The 12,087-nt window shown below is 42.7% G+C and overlaps 1 protein-coding gene across 5 annotated transcripts in view; it reads right to left on the reverse strand.

The window, feature by feature from the left end:
• The window catches only part of DIS3L2 (DIS3 like 3'-5' exoribonuclease 2), a 388,020-nt gene that overhangs the window by 104,092 nt on the left and 271,841 nt on the right, over nucleotides 1–12,087 (reverse strand). The gene's annotated exons all lie outside the window — the stretch shown is intronic.

Raw genomic sequence — 12,087 nt, forward strand, 5'->3', positions numbered from 1 at the left:
TCCTCGCAGGGTCGCACCCCAAGCGACCTCAGTCCCACCCTTCACATGCTCTGCATGCAGCTGCCATGGGAAACCTCTTTCCATTCCCTGAACAGATCTTCCCTCAAGCCATTCAGATGTTGGGTTGGCGCATACTTTTTCCTATGCTTGGGATAGTCTCAACAGGATCTGACTGTCAAAATCTTCCTGACTTTATTTGGGTCAACTGAAAGAGAATCCCAAAACAAGAAGAGACTCCTCTGCCCCTCCCTGCTGTTTCCTCCACCTGTCTGCCTCCCCTGACTCCCCACCCCTCACACACACACCCCTGTTCCCTCCACCTGCACTATAAAGCACCTACTCCACATCTGTTGCTGCTTACCACGGTCTTTCTTCAGAGCTCTCGTCACTACCAGATATCACAGCATATCTCTATCAGCTCGTGTGTTTGTTATATGCCTCTCTCCCTACCATGTAAACTCCAGCAAGTAAGGCTTTTTGTGTAATGTTCACTGTTGTACGCCCAGGGCCTGGAAGGGTGCCTGGCACATAGTAAGTCCTCAAGAAGTACTTGTTGAATGAATGAATCAATAGTCCTTTCCCTCTGGTAAAGGCCTCTCTTTTTTTCCTTTTAGAACTGCTCCTTCCCTTCCTGGTGGAGCTGTCTTTCAATAGGCCCTGCACTTCCTGCCAGTTTTACCAGAGTTGGTCAGAAGAACAAGGCTGTTAGAATTACACCTTAAGTGAGGGAGGGTAGTTAGGTTATCAACTTACGATTTATTCTTGAATATCCTGTAAATAATCTATCAAATACAGTGTATGTGAAAATAAAAATATACATATTCATATGTATGAGTATATACATACATAAACATGTATGTGTGTATGAAAATGTACAAAATGAACAGATTACAAAAACAAGTATACATGTAAAATAAGCATATAGGCCGGGCATAGTGGCTCATGCCTGTTATCCCAGCACTTTGGGAAGTTGAGGTAGGCAGATCACTTGAGGCCAGGAGTTTGAGACCAGCCTGGCCAACATGGCAAAACCCCATTTCTATGAAAAATACAAAAAGTAGCCAGGCATGGTGGTGCACACCTGTAGTTCCAGCTACTCAGGAGGCTGAGGCAGGAGAATTGCTTGAACCTGGGGGGCAGAGGTTGCAGTGAGCTGAGATTGTGCCACTGCACTCCAGCCTGGGAGACAGACAGATCTCAAAAAAATAAAATAATAAAATAAATTAAGTATACAGCTTAAAGATACACAATGGGCAGACAGAAGCACATGGAAGATGCAAGCACAGTGCTGAATTTGCTTAAGTTGAACAATACACTTGATAAATGACATGAACTTCAGGAAAGAGGGTCTCTCTCCTGAGATTCCAGGCACTAAGGACCATATAAACCTGGAGCTGCCAGGAAACATCTATGCTACATAATCATGCAAAAAGAGAAAATAATAGTCTAAGAAAGAAAAGAAGAATTATGACCTCATTTGAACTTCAGGATCTAGCTGAGCCTGAAACTAGTCTACCTGTGGACTTGGCAGTTAATGAGTAGATCAATTCCCTTTCCATTATGACTCACTGACAGAGTCCTGACACATCCCCATGTTGGCTTTGAAGAACTTATTAACACATTACTGTTTGCTCCTTTGGTGACCTGAATGATCTGTCCTAAGGCATCACATATTTTATCTGCAGATTGTGTAGCTACTTATTATCCTCCTAATCCTTTTTCACTGGGGGATAATTCTTCCCTTAGTTTTTAAAATGGAAAAATGCTTAAACATGGGGTGCTTAAAAAAGGGGTTCAGGCAAGGAAAAGAATTTAAGATTCCCTATTCTTCATCTGGTGTGACACTCTGAGGCCACCTTCCTACAGGACATTCTTCGGGGTTTTTCTGCCCAATCCTGTAGCTGTAATACATAAGGGAGTGACTCTACTTAAGAGATCCCAGCTACTATGGGGTAACATAACAGATCTGTTTCCCATAGAGGAAAGGGCTGTCTGGAAAGCTAAGAGTAACCAGCATGACTCCAAGTTTAGCTGCCTCATTCTGACAGGCACGCAGCTGTGTCGCTGGGTCACTGGGAGCAATGAAACCTGCCCCGCGATCGAGGAACTGAACTTTACGTGAATTCAGCCAAAAGTCTCAGACGGCTCAACTTCCAGTTTTGATATTTCAAGTATCTAAAACCAACACTTAGAGAAGGTAAAACAAAGTGTCTTCTTTTGAAGTCAGCATTATAATATATTGGCCTAACAGGTAAATATTGACTAAAGGACAAGAGAGAGGATTATTACATCATGATATAAGCCATAATTTTAAATCCAGTTTCTGTGTTGTTACTACACATGAACTTTCTGTCCTTAGTCAAAATTGACAAACTGACAAAGAGTTCATTACAGGAGATAAAATATGAAGGAGGCCAATGAAAATATATTCAAGAGGCTTACATTTCACTCAGAATTCCCAGCAGAGCCTCTGAAACCAGCAAAGAGAAGCTCTCTTATTCTCTGCTTTGGATCTTTTTTATGGAAACCCTAAGTAAATATTTTATTATATATGTTTACATAATGTGAACTTGCAGAACTCTCGAGGTAGTGGCATTGAAGTTTTTACTCTATGAAAGAGAAAATATAAATCCCAAAGTTACATAGTATACACTGCCAAAATGTTTAAGACAAATTTGATATTTTAAAAGATACTGTCTTTCATATAATAGCATTTTTTAAAAACATTTTTAAATTTAAAACTTTCTTCTGCCAGGGCTAAGATGAGTCTGTGTTTAAAGAGCAGTCAGAGCAGAGAGAGGACGGATCCCCCGGGGTCCTCGGGCAGCCGTGTCTGGCTCACTTTGCCCCAGGGTCCACAAACTTAGATGAGTACAAACACTCCTTTGAATGAACTTGACAGGACATCAGAACAGCTTCATCCAATTAAAACACTAACAGATTATAAAGCAGAGTTTAGAAACCATCTCTTTGAAGCCAGCCTCCCAGCCAGTGCAGCCACTTCCCCACAGTGTCCCTGCCAGGTGGCCCTGACATATCCTCAAAGGTAGGAAGCTGACATCTTGAAGTCACCTGCTCTCTTTCTGAAGAGCTCTGTCTGGTAGAGGAAGTCCTTCCTCACATGGATCCTCTAGTTTATGTCCACAATAGACATCAGTGAGTGGGGATCCCTTCATTTAAGGAGCTCTCAGTCTAATACACCCACGTGATGATTAAAGTGTACAGGAGGAAGCTGAACTGCAATCAGTGAGAACATTTGAAAGTGTTTTGTGATTCATAACATCTTCCTAAGTGTAATACGGACAGTGATGATCATAAAAATGATAAAGATACCAGGAGTGACCATTTATGAAATGTCTCCTCTGTGCCAGGGGCTCCAGACACAAGCTAACTTTGACTACAGCTTTGCAAATCATTTTGCACAGATGAATTATCTGAGACACAAAGAGCTTCTCAGTCACTTTTCCAGTTACCTGGCTAAAAGTGAGAAATGCCAGATTCGAAACCAGGCTGAGTTCAGAGCCTTTGCTCCTTTTATTACCCCTCCCCATACACTGTCATTGCAACTCCAGGACAAGATGATACAATTCTCAATTTTTCATTTCAGGGGACCACAGCTCAAAATCCCTATCTCTCATAACTCCATGGAAGCCATATTCTCGGCTTTGGATTCAGAAGTCCTGGCAGAGACTTTTCCCATCCTTGTTCACAGCCACATTCCTGTCCATGAAGGCTCTTTTGGTTCCCACTGCCAGTCTCCTTAACTACCTGTAGCAGGGCCTGAATACAGAACAACCACTAAGCCATTAACTCCAGCTCTCTTTAATTAGATGGAGCACTTTAAAATCTAAACCATTTCTTTCTAAATCTCCAGTTTATAGTCATTTTTACCTGGTAGTACAGAGACTGTCTGAACTACTCAAGAGGCCTGTGCCAGGAATGAACACTACCAGGGTAGTCACCTACTGTAGGTGGGGACTTCCCTTATCAGCAGTGAGATAAGAGCCTTCCAGACTTGGGTCACTTCATTCATTCTGACCCACTGCTGCGACTGCACAGTGGTTACAGCGGTGACAGAGACTTTTCTTGACATCAGCAGGAAACTCCTCACATAAAACAATACTATGTGCTGTAATAGATGTTTGTTCCCCCCAGTCTCCCCACTCCCTGCCAATGCATATGTTGAAATCTAATCCTCAATGTGACGGCATCAGGACGTGGACCTCTGGGAGGTGATTAGGCCACAGAGGTAGATCCCTCACAAATAGGATTAGTGCCTTATAAAAGGGACCCCAGAGAGTTCTCTCATCCTTTCTAACATGCAAGGACACAATGAGAAGGTGCTGTTCTGTGAACCAGGAAGTGGGCCCTCACTAGACACTGGATTTGCCAGCATCTTGATCTTGGACTTCCCAGCCTCAAGGGCTGTGAGGAATAAATCCGATGTTTTATTTCTTTATGCCACCTAGACTACAGTTTTCTGTTACAGCAGCCTGAACAGATAACCTCTGTGCACTAAATCCAAACCTTTGCAAGCCTGACCTTCTAGTAGCATCTGAAGCTTGGTGAGTCCGCGTCCTCCCCATCACCCCCACACCTTGAGACACTCCTTCTTAAGCTCTGGTCTCCACTCTGGGTGTCTAAGCTCCACGGCTGCTCCTCTTCAAGTTTCTCTGCCTCTCTGTATCCCTTGCGTGTGGCATGCCCGGCCTCCGTGCTCTGCCCCAGGCTGCCTTCTCTTCTAATTCCACCCCTTCGCTTCTAATTCTACCCCTTCACTTCTAATTCCACCTCTTCACTTTGGATTGTCTGATCCACTCCCAGGGCTTCAAACCTCATTTCTGTGCTTTGGTCTTCTAACTATATGTCACCAGCCTAGACTTCTCTGAGCTCCAGATAGAGGTATACAAACGTCTACTGGGAATTGTCATTCAGCTGTCCCATGGTCACATCACACTCATACCTCCATAAGCCCCTACTCTCAGCAAAACCATTTCTCTATCCATGTTTCCTGTCCCAGGAAGCGGGCTCGCCCCTCACTAAATCAAAGCTGATATCCCTGTTTGCCTAAACCAAAAAGAAACCTGGGACTTTCTCAGGCCTGTGTCGACCAATCATTCTGATTCTACCTTCTGTACATCTCTCACATCTGCCCATATGTCTTCCTTCCTGCCACCGTCACCTTGGCCAAGACCATGGCTTCTTTTAAGAAACACCTAACAACCTCCTATTGCTCTCCCTGCCATTCCTCAAACTCATTTTCCATAGTGAAGACAGTGCCCTTTTCCAAACTCAATCTACCTGTTGCCCCACTGTCTACACCCTCCAGAGCCCCTGCTGCCCTGAGCATGCAGCCCAGACCTCGCTTCCATGGCCTGCCTGGCCTGGCTTTTGCTCACCCCTCTCATCCTATGGACTTGTTTCTTCCACCCCTCCCCTGTACACCATCCTCCACTACCACTTCACAAGCAGCTGATACCAACCGAGCTGCTCATCATGTGGGTCTGCTCTGTGCATGCTTTGACTTTCCTGGCCTTTACCCATTAATGGCAGCTACACCCCCAAGATACTGCGATGGAACTCCTATGGGAACTCCCATGCTCGCACCCAAGGGGCCCCCACAGTTCTCTCTATTCTCCTCCTGGCAACTGCCACTGTCCTTCAAACTATTACCTAAAGTCATGTCTTCTGGTAGGCCTGCCCTGATGACCTAGACCAAGGCTTGATCCCCTTCTGTGTCTTCCTACAGCTTCTCAACTCTTCCACCCCCATTTACTGCATGCAGATCATGAACTACCTCCTGACTCTATAATCAGCATGATGGACAGGGAAAGGGCTGGGCCCACAGTGACTGAGATTACTGAATGAAAAAGAAAGTAACAAAAAATATAGGGCAGGCCCCCTGCTTCTCTGGGCTGAAAGGACTGTAAACCCTGCCTAACTGGCCATGCAGGCACTAAGCCTGCTCCATATCAGGTCTGCAAGAGAGCACCCAGACTGTGCCTGCATACCTCAGGTGACTTAAAACTCACTGCTGTCTGGTGAAGCCCACTATGTTCCATCCTCAGGTAAAGTGGCAATCAATTGTTTTTCTCTTTTAAAGTCAAAATATGTCTCTCTAGAGTTTCCAGTGATTGGCTCCAGTTCTGGCTCATGAGGGTGCCCAGAACAAGCCCATCTCCTCAGAGGACAGCAATCTGGTTAAGAGAGAGGAGCGAAGCAGGACTAGGTGCTTTGGGGTAGCACCAGTTTTAATGACTTAGACAGCTAGCCTATGGCTCCCTGGGACTTCTCTCCTTCAGGCTGAACAACAATATGGTTTGGCTTTCAGTTACCTCATAATCTTCCTAATAACCACCTTCACTCATTCAATCAGCCATGCAACAAATACTTATTATTAAGCTCCTACTATGTACCAGTCCTTTTCTAGGCACTGGAGACATACAAGAAAACTGTCAAAGTCCCTTCTCATGTCAAGCTTCCAGTCTAGTGGGGAGAGAAAGGCAACAAGCAAACAAGCAAGTGACAAGATTACTTAGATAGTAAAAAGGACTTTGGAGAAAATAAAACAGACAATGCCTGGAGCCTACTGTATAGTTCATCAGTAACGAAAAGGTCTCTCTGAGGAAACAGCCTGAGACCTGTGGGTCTAGAAAAGACCATGTCACGTAATGGCATGGGAGACAGCATTCCAGGCAGGAGAGTCAGAGCAAAGGATGGAGGGTGGGCGCAACCTTGCTGTGTCTAAAGAATAGAAAAACGCCTGGAAAGCAGAGAAGAACTGGAAACAGGGAGGCTAGTGAGGCGGAGGGGCCCTGGGGAGAGCTGCCCTGCTGGCTCAGGATGAGGCATTCTTTACTTCAAGTGTAATGGGAAACCACTGGAGGGTGTTAAGTGGAAAAGTAACTTGAATGTACCATACTCACTTTCTCATTTTGTCACCTCACCCACTCAACAGACCACGGGTCTATTAATGCCATCTGCAGTCATACTGAACTGAAAACAAAGAGCCTGAAGACCACAACCTCTTAGGAATGGCACCGATAAGCAAATAAATCAATCACTTTGTGAAGTAGTAAGTTTGATAAACAAAGGTAGATGATAAAAAGAAGTACAGCCTGCTGGACAGCCTGACAGATACAACAGATGTTGGATTTCCTGTCCCTCAGGTTGCTTTCCATCCAGCCTATGATGGGAACACAATGCTCTGGCTTGGGTCACCCTCTTGATCCCGTGGCCAGTTTTCCCAAGAAAGGAGCCTCAACGGAGATACAAAACAGTATTCTGGAAACTCAGAAAGGGTAATCCAACCAAGAGGGCTGAGAGGAAGGGGCATTCCACTGTCCAAACAGCACCAGCGATGAGGGGCCTTACTTACGGCAGTTCATGCAGCCAGGACATGGGCCCTGGCCTTAGCATGATCCTACTGAATTTTGGAGTCAGACTCAGCTGGGCTTGGATCACCTAGTGGCCACACAATAAACTCCACCTTTTACTTGGGATAAGCACATTCCCTCTAAGAAATACTGATGGGGTTGCTAGGTAAGAGGGACAACTCAAACGCTGGCATCTTCCAGTTCCATGTGGTATTCGTTATGTAATCTCACACAAAAGCTGACCACCAGTATAGCAAGCCATGGCAGCGCTCCATGGCCATGACGTGGTGAGGGTTTGAGGATATTTTATACACTTAAGAGAAGTCGAAGTTAAAAAAAGTATCTGGGGTAAGTAAATCCAAATGAAATGCAAGCACCCACCCTGAGGAGGGGCTAATATAGGATGATTTCTTCTTAGGTCTCCCTAAAGGTCAGGATTTGGAGTCTGGATTTTTTTCTTCTTTTTTTTTTCCTCTTTGCCATCCAGCAAGAGGTTAAAGAGGACCTTCAGTTGCAAACTCCTTAACTGGTGAGCTCATCTTCTGGAACTAAGCAGCTTCAAGAACCTTTTCCCTTCATTATGACTAAGGGCCCTATCAATCTGCAAGTACTCAACTAAACTGCCCACACAGCAATTTTTGTCATGTTCAATGTAATTCTCAGGAATCTAAGTTTAAATTTATATGAACAGCATGGACGAGGAACACCCAGGTAGTAAATTCTACTTTTCCTCTTCCAAATGACTTGAGCAATGGCCTTCGTCATTAATAGGAAAGAGAATGAGGAGCTGAACTTGTAAGGCTGGAGCACTCAACGTCTGGGAATTTCCAGGCATTTCAGCAGTGAGTGGGGAAAGCCCAGGTCAGCCGATCAAGCCTGGGACAGAGCACAGGCTCCAGAGAAGCTCTGAGAGCAGAAGGGTAGGCATTTGATCCTTCCTCAATGCCAAAAGACAGTGAAGTCCTAGTGACTGGGAAGGACCCTTGAAGGTCATTACAAAGTTAGCAGGTCAAAGTAATAAGGGCTGGGGTACAGGTGGTTGGGAACGGAGGTGGGCTGAGAATGGAGCAGGACTGGCTATGGAATGAGGAATGCAGGCGCTAGGTGATGGGAACAACAGGTTTCATTATACTCTCCTTTCTACTTTTGTGCATGTTCAAAATTCTTCAAAAAAAAAAAAAAAAAAAAGCAGGACTAAAGTCAAGAAAAGAAAAAAGCTTGAAAAGGACAAACCCAGTTAAGTAAAACTATCTCAAAGTTTTAAAACAGCAACAAGCCAATAGAAGCTGAAGTTGAAGGTTACTGCTAAGAAAAAGCAGAATAAAAATGTCCTCAGTGATGATCTTTAGAGGCAGCTGATACAGGGATTGTTCCTTTTTCCATTACAGACATTTGTAATGTTTTCAGTTTTCAACAGCTGGAAAAAGCAATAAGGATAAAAAGTATAAAATTTAAAAATGCAAACCTGGCTTTAAAATGTCTGGAGAAAAATACATAAGGAAGGTGATAGGATTTTGAATTTTTCTTTTTGCTTAGATGTAAACTTTAATTTTTGTATCATTAAGTGTGTTACTTGGTAAACAGTCTTGGATTTTTAAAAATAAAACACACCAACAAAACACTATGTCCACGCCATCCACCTGTGTACCTCTTGACTTCCCAGCACACACCCAGAAACAGCACCACTGGCCAGCCTGAGCAGGAGGCAGTAAATTGGTGCCAGCTTATTGGACAATTCTCCTGGTGGATTATAGTGACTAAAGCACTTTGCAAGTAAATTCTATAAAGGTGAACTCTGTAAAGAAAGTAGCAGGAACTAGGCATACTCCTTCTGAACAGGAAACAACTATTTTCATGACAGAAATGTGACTGCAGTACGTAGCAGGTTATGGCATTTGTCGTCACCTCTTTCATGGGCTTCAGCATGTACGGACAGCATGGGGACCTATGTCTGAGGCTGTGCAGGGAATGCATGTGTGGAATCCCAGAAGAATGATTTCCCCCAGGTCTAGGTCTGAAAACAGAATTGTAGCGTATTTTCATTCATTTGTGGATTTTTTTCTACTTTTAATAAGTCCCAGGCAGGCATGGTGGCTCACGCCTGTTAATACCAGCATTTTAGGAGGCCCAGCTGGGCAGATCACCTGAGGTCCAGAGTTCGAGATGAGCCTGATCAACATGGAGAAACCCCGTCTCTACTAAAAATACAAAATTAACTGGGCATGGTGGTGCATGCCTATAATCCCAGCTAGGTGGTGCATGCCTATAATCCCAGCTAATCGGGAGGCTGAGTCAAGAGAATCACTTGAACCTGGGAAGCAGAGGTTACGGTGAGCCGAGATCGTGTCATTGTACTCCAGCCTGGGCAACAAGAGAGAAACTCCATTTCAAAAAAAAAAAAAAAAACACAAAAAAAGTCCCTCTATTAACAAGACATAATTACTAGTCTCTAATAGCCAAATACATGAGATATATAATTTTCAATTTTTAAAGAAATACAAAACAACTATCAACTATGTGTATTTAAATGCCTATAAACTAAATGTTAACTGATATCACCCACTACTTAATCCAATCCCCAGCGTTCCTTACTTCTAGGTAAAAATTCATATTTACATAGAATTCTGAAAGGCAAAAGCTCATTGCTTTATATTCCAGTTACTAAAACCCTTAATGGCTTTTCTCTCATACTGGAGATACCTTTTGGGTTATTTTCTCACAATGCCCAATTAGCTCTTTTGGATCCAATCACTCAGTTTCACTTATTGATTTCCTTGCATGAAAGGGAAACCATTTTCTGACTCCTCAAGACTTTACAAAAGTTAACAAGAAAGTATACCCATAATTTATGCATGCTTGAGAATCCACCATACTGGCTGTCTCATAATAATGGTACACTGACTGCTTACTTTTTAAAGCACTTTGTTATATTAATTCATTTCCAATGCTATGATACAAATCCCTTTCTACAGATAAAGAAACTGAGACCCAGGGAGGTCAGACACCTTGCATCAAGGTCTGGCTCCGAAACTGGAGCTTTTAACCACTGCAGTATAGAGATTTTCCCCTCAGCATCAGGTACTTGACAAATTCATACTTGCTTCTTTTCAATACCTGTAGACTACAAGCACCCTCAATTTAATTTTAAATTAAAACATTCATTTTGCAGAACACACATTTTAATAAGTAGAACAAATAAGAAGACATAACATGATTTTTAACATGACTGAAAGTAATTCATTTATAGAGACAGTAACTATTTGTTGAAATAAATGCCTTGTCATGTAGTCTTTTAACTACTGGTCACTTTCTATTTCTGAGCTGTCCATTTATCAGTTCGTTAAAACTCAATTTCCTGTTTGGTTTTTGGTTTTTGGTTTTGAGGCAGGGTCTCGCTTTGTTACCCAAATTGGAATACAGTGGCACGACCACGGCCCACTGCAGCTTCCACCTCCCAGGGCTCACGTGATCCTCCTGTTTCAGCCTCCTGAGTAGCTGGGACTACAGGTATGCACCAACATGCTCAGCTAATATTTTTATTCTTTGTAGAAACGTGGGTCTCACTATGTTGCCCAGGCTGGTCTTGAACTCTGGGGCTCAAGCAGTCCTCCCACCTTGGCCTCCAAAATACTGGGATTATAGGCGTGGCCACCCCACCTGGTCTTGAACAAGGTAAGTGGCAAAGTCAGGATTTGAACATTGTCTGACTCCAGTAAGAATGTGCTTACCTATCCTACCAAAGGACTATATGGTAGTACAGCCTTTTCCTAAGGGCTGACTGATGATTAATGTTTTAATCATTATTACAGTTATCACTATCTCTTAACTTTTTGTTTCATGACCACTTTATTGAGATTTCATTAATATATCACACAGTTTGCTCAGTGTGCAACTGAATGGTTTTTAGTACATGCACAAAGTTGTACAAGCACAACTACAATATATTTTAGAACATTTTCATCACCCCAAAAAGAAAGCCCCTATCTGTTTTCAGTCACTCCCTATTTCCTCCCAACCTTCCCAGCCTCAGGCAACCACCAATCTACTTCTGGTCTCTACAGATGTGCCTGTTCTGACATCTCATATTAATGGAATCATACGATGTCCTTTTACGGTTGTCTTCTTTCACCTAGTTTATTTTCAAGGTTCACCCCTGTTGTATCATGTACTTCATTTCTTTTTATGAATGAATAATATTCCATTATATGGATATATCATATTAATTTATCCATTCATTGGCTGACAAAAATTTGCACTGTTTCCATTTGTGAACCCCTTTTTTTAAATAAATTTTTTATGAAGGCATGAAATACAGAAAGCATATTAATGTTAAGCATACAGTTCAATGAAATTTTATAAAGTAAATATGCTAGAACTACCACCTAGTTCAAGAAATAGGACGTATGCAGAATTCCAGAAGCTTTTCTCATGCCTCCTCCCAGTCTTTACACTCACCAAAGATAATTACTTTTCTGACTTCTATAATCATTGATCAGTTTTACCTTTCTTTGTATTTTACATAAATAGATTCATATAGCATGTATCTATTTTTTGTCTGGCTTCTTTTGTTCAACATAGCATTTTTGATATTTATCATGTTATGTTATGTTTTGAATTTGCTTCATTCCGTTACTATATAATATTCCATTGTAAGAGTATACTCCAATTTATTCATTTTATTGTTATCAGGCACTTGGATTGTTTTTGGTTT

Source organism: Saimiri boliviensis, chromosome 5, assembly GCF_048565385.1.
Source record: "Saimiri boliviensis isolate mSaiBol1 chromosome 5, mSaiBol1.pri, whole genome shotgun sequence".
In the NCBI taxonomy this organism is placed as follows: domain Eukaryota; kingdom Metazoa; phylum Chordata; class Mammalia; order Primates; family Cebidae; genus Saimiri; species Saimiri boliviensis.